The sequence below is a fragment of the Lactuca serriola genome, chromosome 1, assembly GCF_051521515.1.
Source record: "Lactuca serriola cultivar US96UC23 chromosome 1, Lser_US96UC23_V15, whole genome shotgun sequence".
NCBI lineage: Eukaryota > Viridiplantae > Streptophyta > Magnoliopsida > Asterales > Asteraceae > Lactuca > Lactuca serriola.
The window spans coordinates 58517342-58531123 of record NC_136408.1 but is presented as its reverse complement, the minus strand read 5'-3'; the positions used below and the strand labels follow the sequence as shown (position 1 = coordinate 58531123).

General features: G+C 34.4%; 2 long non-coding RNA genes across 3 annotated transcripts; both read right to left on the bottom strand.

Annotated features, from left to right (window-relative positions):
* Positions 1 to 9591: 9591 nt before the first annotated feature.
* Positions 9592 to 10098, bottom strand: LOC145068739 (uncharacterized). The gene is made up of 2 exons (XR_013689100.1): positions 9879 to 10098; positions 9592 to 9771 (listed from the first exon to the last, which is right to left on the bottom strand). It is a non-coding gene; the product is annotated as an uncharacterized LOC145068739 (long non-coding RNA).
* A 207-nt stretch (positions 10099 to 10305) lies between these two features.
* Positions 10306 to 12522, bottom strand: LOC145068730 (uncharacterized). Of its 2 annotated transcripts, none has more exons than XR_013689092.1 (6): positions 12213 to 12522; positions 11188 to 11420; positions 11008 to 11109; positions 10866 to 10920; positions 10593 to 10658; positions 10306 to 10506 (listed from the first exon to the last, which is right to left on the bottom strand). It is a non-coding gene; the product is annotated as an uncharacterized LOC145068730 (long non-coding RNA). The 2 variants fall into 2 exon arrangements; XR_013689091.1 differs by having other exon boundaries at positions 11008 to 11104; positions 12213 to 12518.
* Between the last annotated feature and the right edge of the window lie 1260 nt (positions 12523 to 13782).

The window sequence follows — 13782 nt, the reverse complement described above, 5'->3', positions numbered from 1 at the left end:
TACCGAAACAAAATATAATTTTTGATGAATACAAACACATCAAAAGAATTTATAACATTACCATATGTTTTTATTTAGAGAAAAATAAATAGATTTGAAAAAAATCACCAAAATTTATTATTTAAATTGTTCTTTTTCATGTGTTTTTATTCGGTTTATTTATTTTGACCGGTTCAACCGTTTTTTTCTAAAAACCGGTCGGTTCAATCCGGTTCAGAAATCAATGTAAAACCGGTGATAGTTGAACCGCTCCCTCTCCCGGTTTCCGGTCCAACCGGTTCGACCGGCCGGTTCAAACTGGTTTTTAAAACATTGCTTGAAAGTTGGAAAATTGCTTCTGGAAAACCTCTGATGTTTAGAAAGACTCTTCTTATCTCCAAAGTGATTACTCCAAACAATGTCATCATTAAACATAATCTGAATCATTGGAGTCTTGTAACATCTGTTCATGTAGCTCAGAAACTTCATCAAATCATTTAACCATAACTGAGGTGGTTGAAAACTTTTCTTCCATAGATATCTTCTTTCATCAATCTTCTCATAAGACCTTTTTCTGAATTCTGTATTTTTCTTTATTTCAGGTTCAGTAGATATATTCTTTGGAACCCACATTTGCTTAGGTTTACCCTTCTTCTCCTTGAACTTCATGCATCTTGACTTGTAGAAAGAATTTCCTGTCCATGAAGACACAAATGACTTTCTGAAGTGATTCTCACATCTCCTAGGTACCCATGATTTTCAATTTTGGTACAATTTGTCTTCGTTAATCACTGGTTATCTGTAGGGTTTCATCCCATTGAAAGAACTACTTGATCTTGATGAAATATCAGGAGGCATTCTCTTTGTTGCAACACCAATATGAAGAACCTTAACAATATCATCTTTCTTGTCAGGTATAACATCATGAACTTTGGTGCAGGGATCGTCAACAACATTCGGAGAACATCAATCATCAGCAACATCTTTCTCCTTCTCTATTTCTGAGGATTTTACAATCATTTTCACTTGGGGATATTCATCTGTATCTGTAGCAACATGAACACTTTCTTCTTCCTTTTTATGTTTGTTTTTCATTTCTTCTTCTTCTTTATCTTTAATTATCAAATGGATCATATTCATTTGAGTTATCAGAGATATCTCACTCATAATGGGATGCCACTCATGTTCAAACATATCATGTACATATGGTTCCTTATTAAGCAAACCATTCTTAATGAGATGATATATTTTATTGGCAGTAAATGCTCTAAACTCATGAAATCCTTGAATGTACCACATATCAGAATACAAGTTTTGACAAAGAGCAAATGAAGCTTCAGAAAAACATAGATCTGACATTGTATCTTCAATAAAAACAAATTTCCAAGATAATAAATGTAGATCTGATGTGAGAAAATACAAATCTAGAAAAAGTATTCAAAAACTCTTCAAAAACCCTTCAGATCTACGATGTTTCTTCACAAGTTGTTCAGATCTGATATAGATATAGAAATTTTCGAGTATAGATCACAGAATAACTAGAAAACTTACACCAAAATCGTGAGAAAGATTCAACTACGAAAATGTGTCACCTCTGATCTTTAAAACTTGAAAGAACAAATATTCTTTAAGATCAAGCTCTGATACCAATTGTAGGAACCCAGATTCACACAATATGAGATGACAATGCGGAGTTAGGAACAGTAAATGAATCAATCTCAGATAAACAAAGAATCAGTGAAATATTTCTTCATTCATATGATCTTCAGATCTGATTACAATGGAGAAACCTCACATGAAAAAAAAATGAACTCTCACTTTCTCTGTGAATGAGAAAAACGAAAATTCTAGAGTAAAAAGAGTAAAAAGAGGATCTCACACAAAATAAAAAACGACCTAAGCTATTTATAGTCCTAGGGTTTAAAATCTGAAACCCCTAAAACTAATAGGTCAAAAATAAAAATTCATCTGTCAAACCTTTTAATATCTAACAATATTTCTCGCCATTTCAGACGAGTAACAACACTTATTCAAATCTAATACCTAACCCACTACTTAGAAACAAAGAATAAACTCCAATCTTGGTGACATGTGAAGCTTTCCTATTACCCATGATCAAGTTTATTTTTCCGTGCTCCACATCCTCACTTCTTCTTAGGCCCTGTAAATCAGAATATATACGAATACCACAACCTGTATCAAGTACCCAAGAAGTAGAATGTAATGGGTTATTAAACAATATAACGTAAATACATGCATGGGTTGTTTTGACCTTCCCATCCTTAACATCTTGTAGGTACTTGGGACAGTTTTGTTTCCAGTGCCCCTTTTCCTGACAATAGAAGCATTGAGCTTCCTTAGGGTTGGAAGAAGGAGTGATGGAACCACCTTTGGTTCCACTTGAAGAGGAGCCAACAAGAGACTTTCCCTTGGTACCCTTCGAAGGGGTCTTCCTCTTCTTCACTCTACTTTTCCCGATTGGCAGAACAGGGGCAGTGTTAGGAGTAGGAGTAGTAACAACCGATTTACCCTTGAGACCGGTTTCGGCGGTCTTCAAAATTCCTGAAGTTTGTTGGGTGTGACTTCCTCATTGTTCATGTGATAGGTCATCCGGAACTGGTCATAACAAGTAGGTAAGGAGTGCAATATGATATCAATAGCCAACTCCTCGGGGAAGTTCACATTCAACTTCAGAAGACGGTCCACAAACCTTTGCATTTTCTGCATGTGGCATGTGATGGATTCACCATCCTTCATTCAGGTTGTTATCATGGAAGAGATGATTTCATAACTCTCTTGACGAGCACTTTGATGGTAGCGGTCCATCAAGTCTATGTGCATCTAAAAAGGGTAAAAGTCCTCATAGGACTTCTGGAGTTCAACTATTATTGTGGCCAACATGATAGATGCCACTTTGGTAGCTTCTCTCTCATGTGTCCTGAAGTCAGCGATCTCCTATGGAGTAGCAGTTGACTCATCATTATCTTTTAGCTCCTTGTCAAAGACATATTCCTTGTCCTCATAACGAGTGACCATCCTGATGTTCCTGATCCAATCATTAAAGTTGGTACCATCAAAGTGATGGGTTATGAGCACTACATCAATCCTATGGTGTACATGCAAACCCTACAGCTTTGAATCTAGTTTGTCTAATGAATATGCAATAATCAACCAAAGCTCATAAACCCTAGATCTATCATACAATAATCGAATTAACATATGAATTATCTTCTATTTGGGTTAGGATAATCAACACCAAACATAAAAAATCGAATTTTAAGTGTTAAAAACGTTTTTGGTAACCTTCTCAAGCCAAATCAGCAAAAAATCCCGAAGTTTCCTCTGTCTGACCCTTGGACTCGCCAAGTCAGGGACTGGACTCGATGAGTTAGACTGACTCGCCGAGTCAGTCAGGCAGAGCACCAAAAACTTCGAATTTCAGGCAAGGAATGATTAAACAAGCATCAAATACATCAAACAAAAAAACCTGGCTCTGATACCACTGGTGGGTTATGAGCACTACATCAATCCTATGGTGTACATGCAAACCCTAAAGCTTTGGATCTAGTTTGTCTAATGAATATGTAATAATCATCCAAAGCTCATAAACCCTAGATCTAGCATACAATAACCGAATTAACATATGAATTAGGGTTTAGATCTTACCCTGATTGTTATGTAGCAATAACAATCTCAATTCCTTTTGATATTGACCTTTGAAAGCTTAGTGCCTCAAATGTTGCACCTCTAACGGAGTCACAAACACCACAAGCATCAAGACGAACTTAGAAGAAGGAGTAAGAGCCACAAAAAACGTTCTAGGTTTCTCTCAAAGAGTTGGTCACGTTTTTGGGGGCTTAGAGATTCCTTATATAGGTAGGCTATTAGGGTTTTCAACTACGAAACCCTAATTTAACTGCTTAGGCCCTAAGCAGCCCATGGACTCCCTTCTTAGAAGCCTTGGACGAATTCTAATGGGTTTCCCCATAGATTTCGTCCACTCCAACTTCTATAGAGTCCAATAGCCCAATATTCAACTATCACACAATTGCCTGTTCTAGTCCCCTTTATTTAATTAATATCTTTTAGCCACAAAATTAATTCTTATTAGTTCTTGACTAATATTAATTAAACAATATGATTTCTCTTTTAATAAATTATTCATATAATATATTAATAAATCATAATTAATCCTTTTTCTCCTTAGTTCATCCTATCAGTTGCTATGGTGAAGGCAACCCAAAAGAGCCATGCTCACAATCGGGCCAAGTACATACCAAAATAATTATGGGCTTAGACACCTAATCCAACACAAAGATGACTCTACCACAAAGGTTCATGAGAGAGAAGGAGCCAGTAGGGCTTGAGTCAGAAGCAACATTGTTGGAAGACATCTGAAAAAGAAGAAAGACAATTTTAGATTAGATATAGAATCCTTAATAAGACACCCAAATGTAATATTAAGGCTAGGACCCAACACAATACTTTACAACTTGGAAGAGGGATGCCATAATCCAAGCTATAAAATATTTGAAGGTAGGTGAATGACGATTCACCAATTTCCACCATGAAAAACGAAATAAATTATTAGGTTTTTTAAATGGAATTGAAACTCCTAGATTCTTTGGAAATTCATTGAACTTTTCAATGGCATGTTTAAATCTCGATTGTGTCCTCTCAAGTTTGTGACTGGGATGCCGAGGATCACAAACAAGGTGTGAATAACCATGAAAATTAACTTGGTACCCTTAATCTTTATCACCTAATCAATGTGTCGGTTACCCACACGCGCTCCACCGATCTATGATAAAGATTAAGTAACCCTTTGCCACTCTTACTAGTCCATGTTAGTGTGTCGGTTATCCACACACGCTCCACCAATGACTTGCTAAGGTACAAAGTGTGATTTCATGGGATAGCACCAATTTCACATTTTCCTAAAGTAACTAAGAATGGGAATTTATAAAAAGCTTAGTTACTTTATATTTTCATTATACTTTTAGTGAGAATTATATTCCTTGTCCTACTCGTTAGGCTAACGACCCTCCACCAGTCAAGGAAGCGGTGGGTGAGAGTGGACACCCATTAAGCTGCCATTTTATAGGCAACAACCGTATACCCCCTTATAGACCAGCTTCGTGAATGAGGCCTACTAACGGTAAAACTGACTTGCTCTTATATATATATATATATATATATATATATATATTATTAACTTATAATATTATAAAGATAAGGGTTGAATTTTAACTTTTAAAACTCTAGGGTATGGAATTAAAGTTCTCTAAAGTTACTTTACAAATTCCAAAACTTGAGGGCAAGTTTTGAAACTATTCAAAACCTTTCATATTTATAACTTATGAGTTTAATGGTTTATTAAAATGAAGACTCTTCATTTTATGTAACCTATGGTTCTTTAATGACTTTTAAAGAAGTGACTTTAGGTAATCCATAACTTGAGGACAAATTATGAACTCCATCAATGATATTTAGATCAAGAACTCCACTAACAAACAATTTGCAAATAATTCCTATGATCAACTAAAACTCACAAGCATGAATATTCATATCAACAATTTCAAGAATCATATAAACACATATAAAACTTGAAAATTTAATAATAACCATTGAAAATGGATTAGCATAATCATTACACCATCAAAAACAAGTTTTATAAGACCAAAACAGTTTTGGGTAATGATTCTAGTCCATTTCCAACAACAAAACTTGAAATTTTGCACACAGGGGCTCCTACTCGTCAACTACAAGAACCTACTCGACGAGTAGGATACATTTTGCCATGGACTCGGCGAGTTCACTATCCAGATTGCAGAATTCTCGACTTTTTTAAGCAGTTTGCATCAAATACAAAGAAAACAAGCCTAGGATCTGATACCACTTATGGGTTTTGAGCATTCTAACACTCCTATGGTGTACATGCAACCCTATAAACCTTGGATCTATGTGTTTCTCTAATATTCATGCAAATAAGAATTTTCTAAGGTTTTCATCCTAACTAGCATGACAATGGGAACTTGTAATATAAAACTAGTAGAATGACATACCATTGTAGTTGCTTGGATTCCTTAAGACTTTGTGAGCCTAGCACCTCAAATGTGATGCCTCAAATGTTTCACACAACACCACAACTCTTGGAATAACTTGAGAGAAGAACACTTTGATCACAAAATCGGCTAGCCCTCCTTGTCTTGCAATAGTGGCCGATTTTGCTAGCTATGGAGCTCTTTATATAGTGTGCCACATGTAGGGTTACACCATGTAAACCCTAATGTGCATGGCTTTTCATTTTCCTCCATGATCCATGGGTTATAACCTCCATGGAGCACCCAATGGGTCCTAGCCCAATCTAGTGAATCATGAACCATAAGCCCACTATATAAGAATGAATGATTTACAAATCAATCCCCATATATTTAATTAGTCTCTTTTTTATCACAAAATTAATTCCAAATTAATTATTGATCAATACTAATTAAATAATATGATTTCATATTGATATATTAGAACTTATAATATATTAACAAATCGTAAGTGTCATTTTTCTCATTTTGTCTATCCAACAGTTGAGATGTCGATGCAACCCAAATTGACCATGCCAAGTCGGGTCAAGTACATACTAAATATAGTTATGGACTTAGACACCTTATCCAACATAGCGTACCATCTAGGTACACCTAGCAAAAGGATAGAAATTGCAAAAATAATTAAATGGAGGGTAGGAAAAGAAACTAACCGAGACTTGGGTGTAACATGCAAAGAATATATTATTTGGGTGAATGTTTATATTAGAAAGACTATGTATCACCTTAGCGATATTGCTCACCATAACTAGATCTGCTAGTGGTTTTTTTCAGGTTATCATGGATGTTGCAGGTAACCTCTCTCCATAATGGTCCATTTCCTGCCTTTAGGCACCACAACCATCTAGACACCTGGGCAATATTTTGAGCCCTTAAAGACCCGACTCCAAACCACCTTCTGTCTTCGGGGAAATCACTTTCCACAATGAAACCCAATGGATTTTTGGTGTCCCATCACAACCACGCCATATAAAAATCTTCTTCTAAGTTTTTGCAAAGAATCTAAAACACCCACGGGGGCTTTAAATAAAGCAAAGTAGTAAGATGGAAGATTTTTGATCATGACTTTAATAAGAGTTAAAAGCCCTCCAAAAGAAATGTTTTAGATTTCCAAACCAAAAGTTTGGAGTGAAACTTCTCAATAATTAGCTTCTAATGTTTTTTTTAAGATTCATGTTAGCTCCAACCGGTACTCCCAAGTATTTGAATTGAAGGGTGTTTGTCACACATCCTAGTAGTTGAGCCCATTTTTTGTTCTCTAGTTTCGTAGAGAAAATACCAAAAATTTGAGACTTGTGGAAATTTACTTTCAATCCGAAAGTGGCTTCGAGACATCTAAGAATACGTGCTAATTTGATGATGTAATATCGGTTCCATTCTCTAATGAATTTATCATCTATATAGAAAAGAAGAGATTTAAGAGGGAAATTGTCACATCTAGATCATGGAGGTACTTAATTTCTTGAATTTCTAACCTTTTGGAAGAGGGTCACGATGTGAGATGTGGTGGTCACGTCGTGAGTGGCCATTGACTTGTTGACCCGCATTTTCGAATCTCACGATGTGAGGTATGAAGCCTCATGATGTGAGAATGGTCTGATGATCCAAAAACCTAATGTTCGGGTATTTAATGGAATGAGAGGGCTAATGTTGCCCATCCTCAGCCTCCCTTACTTTCTAGACTCCTGAAAAACCTAATCTCGACCTGCTTGAGGTCCTTACGAACCGTTCCAATCGAATATTCAATATGTTAGTCTCTGACCTTATTTGTTGGATTTGGATAATCGTCGGAATGTATGGTTTTTACGGACGAGTTTGAAGAACCCGCAAACTCAATCTAGTACTTTTGGCCCTTCCTTTACCATGATTTTGTTATGCCTCAAATTTGGGTTTTGACTCAGACTCGAGTTCGGGTTCAGGATGGGTTTGAAATTGTTGTTGGGTTTGGAATTGGGATGGAGAATATGGTATTAGATGGTTGAATTTTTTTTGAGAAAAGATGTTGTGTCATTTGGAAATTCGAGTACATGGATGAAACACCACCATACATCGGTGGTGGAATCCAAATTGGGTTTCTATTTGTGGGTGGTATAGTTGTGGTGACAAAGAATCATAAACAAAAATGTTATGACTGAAAATGTTGGAAGCATTTTGGTTGTTTGGAGAGTTGTTTGAAGCCATTTTGAAAGAATTAGATAGAGTTTAAGAAATCATAGTAATATTTGATGTGGTAATATATATATATATATATATATATATATATATATATATATATATAATTGTCAAAAACTAGAAAAAAAATCTATATTTTATCCCTCCCTAACGTCTCTCTCAACGACTACTTTCTTCTTTGCCTCCAATTCTTACAACCGAAAATATTTTATGTTCAACATTGCCTACTATTAGAGTGCAAACCCAATCTGGCATCTATAAAAAGAGTAATTAGATGCAAGCTTACAAGGAAATGAGTAATCCCTTCTATTTCCAATTGGTTTTTGAAAATGAAGTATTGTTGTTCTTCTATGTTGACCATGGTTGGGCTAGTATCGATCCTAACAAGTGGTATCAGAGCTATGGTTGTACCCCGGATGATGTGGTCGGCGTAGGTGGTGTAATCGCTAGTAATTCTCGTTCCAACAAAGTTGATCCCGAAGACTTGAATCGAAAGTCTTCCTAATGGCCCTAGTCAAGTGAATGTGTCCCGAGAGTATCGGTGATATGAAAAAAGATTGGATCAAATGAACAATCATTAAAGGGAAGCCATGGCCAGAAATGGTTGAACTTGGGTTTGAGGGGAGGATTATTGAGGGTGCAAACTCAGTTTCACATCGGTAAAAAGAGAAACCATATGCTAGCATATAAGGCAATGGGTAATCCCTTTTATTGTTGATTGGTTTTAGATTACATATGGAACATCGTTGTTCTTCTATGTCGAGCATGATTTGGCTAGTATCGATCCTAACACCTATGAAAATTGCTGCCTTTTCGGCAACGAGGGGCGGTGTTTGCTGCCCACAATGTTGTCCACGCCAAATGCTGATGATAATTCATTTGTCCATAGTGTTTAGCCTAATAAATGAAGTTAAGACCTGAGATTTTTCTCTCTCCTAATGTGTATCTCAGACAGACCATAATCTTTTATAAGTTACCGACCTTTTCGATGTGCTAAAAATCACACACACACACATTTCAAGAAACCTTGAACTAAAGAGAACACAAGATACAACCCCAACACAAAGCTAAAACACACACACACACACACATGTCTAGAAATGGGATTTTGTAAGAGAAAATGGACCATTTCACACCAGTAATAACACTCTATTGGAAAGAGCCATTTAACCTAAAAAGATTACTCACACCAAGATACATTATCAGCCCACACACTCTATTGGAAAGAGCCAGAACACAAAGAACCTCATACATACGCGAGAGAAAACACCATTTCTTTGTTGCCTACAAATGTGATCACCAATTTTAATGATGGTATATATAATGAGAGTCCAATAAATACACATAAGCAACTTTATCATTTAATAATTAACTAGTGAAGAAACCCGCGTTGCGGGATTGGTTTTTTTACTTGGATAATCACATTTTATTATGAAAGCTGAAATACATGATGATACATGTAAGTCACAAACAATAAACCCACCACCAAAAGACAAATGTTCTTTGTTAAACTTCTTTGCTGCAAAAGGAAAGAAAAAACAGAACACATATTAATAAACTGCTGTTTCATAAAATAGCTATCAATAAATCAGGTTCGATTACTTTGTTAAGATTCTAGCAGATTACCAAAATTTTGACATGAATAGGTTTTTAGTTCCATATTGCAATCTTGTAGCTATCATACCTCTTTGGAGTATGAAAATTTATGTGCATTAGCATTTTTTTTTATGTCTAAACACCTCTCTGATAATCTTGAACCTATCTTGCACCTGATGCTAAAAAAAAGCTAAAACAATGCCTTGAGATCATATATATATATATATATATATATATATATATATATATATATATATATATATATATATATATATATATATATATATATATATATATATATATATATATATATATATAAACCTATCAAAATTGGCAGGTTAATAAGAAACATAAAATAAACATTTTACAACCACTTCAAACAAAGTAAAATTCGAAATTGAAGGACTAATGACGAGTCAAATTTCATAACATAATCCCAAAAAAGCTACAAAGTAAATATCATGAAAGGTATAACAAAATCAATTATTAGAAAATGTGTACATACTTTGCAATTTGTAAAGGAAATGCAATAAATTTTGTTTTAAAATAGTAAATTAGCTATACACACCACTGGAAGAAAGGTTGGCCAACATTAGCTTCTTACCACTCCTCATAATACAACTGTAAACTATCACCATGTTGGATGTCGACCATAAATCTAAAATTATTCACAACATAATAGTTTAGCCATAGTAAGAAATAAATAATCATCAATTTTTGATGCGTTGGGTTGATTATACTTACAAATTCAATCCAGATTTGAAATACTAATATATGAGCTTGGGAATCCAATGACAAACCCTTACCCGCCTGCCAAAACAAATTTGAGTAAAAAATGGTGGAATATTTGCATAAATTAGGATAACTGATTTCAACCAATATATAAAGGAAATATAAAATCAAAAATAGTGATATTGTTTTTTTATGTTTAATATTTAATAACATGTCATTTCACCTTTTAGATTATAAAAAATAAAAAATGATAACATACACATTTACATGTAATAAATGGCATACCATGTAACTTGTAGACTTTTGGTTTTCAACTTCTTGAGCTACAGAATCTACGTATCTAGAACAAATACAATGTCAACTCAGGGGTAATTCGGTAAATAGTGTTCTTCACCTCATTATTTCAAGATTCCCATATGCAACTTACATCACTTGATACAACAGGAATATGTGAGACATTCCAACCAATAGAATGAAGCTTCCTACACAACAAATGTCTTAATTCAACCTCCACACTTCCAGACCTGAGCTATGTCAATTCATAAACATCAGTTAACACATAACAAATCATAATCATAATAATACAAATAATAATCAAGAAACTTACATAATTTCATCACCCACTGTTGTGATTGAGGTTGAAGGGGTGTTTTCTTGATGTGATTCCACATCTTTGACTCCATCGTTGACTTTTTTAGTTAACTTTTTTTTTCTATTCCAGCTCTTTCTAATCTTCCGTCTGAAAGCATATATGCAGGCTTCAACTTTTCCTTACCAGAATCTTTAATGCATAACAATGTATCTGGAGTTGTGTCATTAACACTTCCTATTGATGTATATCTGTAAACATGTAAAAAAAAAGTTTTTTTTAAAGAAAAAAACCCATAAAGCAAATTCTTGAAAATATAAGCAACAACTGATGCAATCTCAACAGGAAGCAAGTTAATTTAGAGTTTGAAATGGAAATAGAAGGTGGGCATGGACTTACGGACGGCAGTGAGTAGTCGTCGTGCAAAATTTAAAGGATTTTTCACTTTAACCATCAATTTACAAAAGTGTCTACTTCCATTAATCATTATACAAATATTTAGGGAAAAATTAAAGGAATTTTCACTTTAACTATCAATGTCACCTATGCACACAGAAAAATCTAAATAGGTTGAAAAATCGCTAAATGGGCTATATATACAAACCCATTTAAGTAAGACTTCATGTGGATTCGTCCAAATCACCGATCCTCTCGGACTCTTCATTCTTCTCAAACTCTTGAGACTAAATTCAAAGATGAATCGTTCATGGGTTTTCTAGAGAGATTGATTGAGTGAGTAAAGAAGAAAAAGAAAAAAGGAGAAGACAATTGTTTCTCAAGCGTCTATAGGAAAGATAAAAGGAGAAGACGATTCTCCAATTGTCTGCAGGAGCCCAGCCGTCGAGGAAAGTTATGGTACTGTACATCTGAGTGGAGGAGAAGGGACTGGAGATTGTACTTGACGCTCCCGCCACTGAGCATCAGATTGCAGAAATAGGTGGTGGTTATTGAAATGGTCCGTCGTTAGAGGTTGGCTCTTTTCGATTCCAAAAAAAAAAAAAAACAGAAAAACAATCACGGGTCTACAAAGAAGGTGTGTGTACCTGAGTCTTAAAATGATGAAATCGCGAATTCACTATTTTCTTTCCCTAGATCTTTCCTCTCGCCATTGATTAATTTTCTCAGCGGATCGATCAAGTCGGAGACGACAAAGTTGCATACTGATGGCGGAGATCGAGCAGACACAGTGGAGCCCTAATCGAAATACAGAAGGAGGTAGAAAAGAAAAGGGATGAGTTATGTAGAAGGTTTAGAGAGAGAGAGAGGCAGTGTGTGGAAAAAGGTGATATGGCAAAGGAGAAGATGCAGGAAAACGAACACGTAGCCAACAGCTTGAGCCCCTATCAGACATGTAATCCACTATCAGGATCCAGTATAAATATTTAATTAATGAATTAAAGTGACAAACAACACAGCAGAAAAAGAAAACAAAAAAAAAAAGAAAAAAATCAACCAATCACAAAAAGGAACTGTTCAAATGTACCTTTCAAATTAGTAATTATATATAATTATATTCCAGCTGATATATTTCCCAATGTTGAAAAAAAAAACATAATACCAACATTAAAACTTGAACACAACTTATTAATAATAATAATAATAATAATAATATTTTATTCTCCAATTATAGATTACCAATATACTTAAACAAAAATGGCCCATATGGCGGCTACAATAGTGGTTATCATGAGTAATATCACAAGCACCATGATCTTATACGTGATTGTCACAATTTTCATTATCGATTCTGGCGAACTCCTATTAACAAAAACGTTAGCGTCACCGATTACCTGGGATGTAAAAAATGTGATGATGTCTAACACCAAAAAAACTTTATATGAAAATTTCCTTCCCAGTTTAAACTCTTCGGTCGCTTCGGCAAATACTTCCAGACGTTTCATCATCATCATCATCATAAGAATAAACGTAGCATATTTTATTGCAGATGTCACAACCGATATGATGGATCTTTTATTTTCTTGGGCCTCATTTTGATCCTCCATCTTGTGAAAATAAACCTTCATAATAAATAAAATGATTGGTAATTAATACAATTTGCGTTTCAGTATTTGTTAACATAAAAAACGAGATTGTGAAATAATGCAAATCACATGTAAGACCAATCTCCTTTTTCACTACAACAAACATGTTACTTTTGTTAAATACGATAAAGATAATATCAACCACCAACCTAATAAAAGAAGAAAAAAACAATATGCGAATCCTTTCTCTCTCTCTTTTTTTAGAAAAAAAAATAGAAAAAAAAAAGCTACTTAAAAACGAACTCTTCTTCGATTGGAAGTTGGTTTTTAAAGATAGAGATACAGGGAGGATGGTTTACTTTTAATATATGATATTGATGCATTTATTTAGAAAATATTTTTAATAAATTGGATCAATGGTGTAATTATTAAAATGTATGTTATAAAACATTATAAAGATGACATCGTTTTTACCATAAGGAAAATCTGATTTCTTTCTTGTTTACGAAATGTACCCTTTTGTAATTTTTATGTTAGTTGTAATTACGTATCTAGTTAAGTAATACTTATTGTTTGAACTTTGAACTAGTAATTTTGATTATGATACATAATCTTTTTTATTGTTACAAAA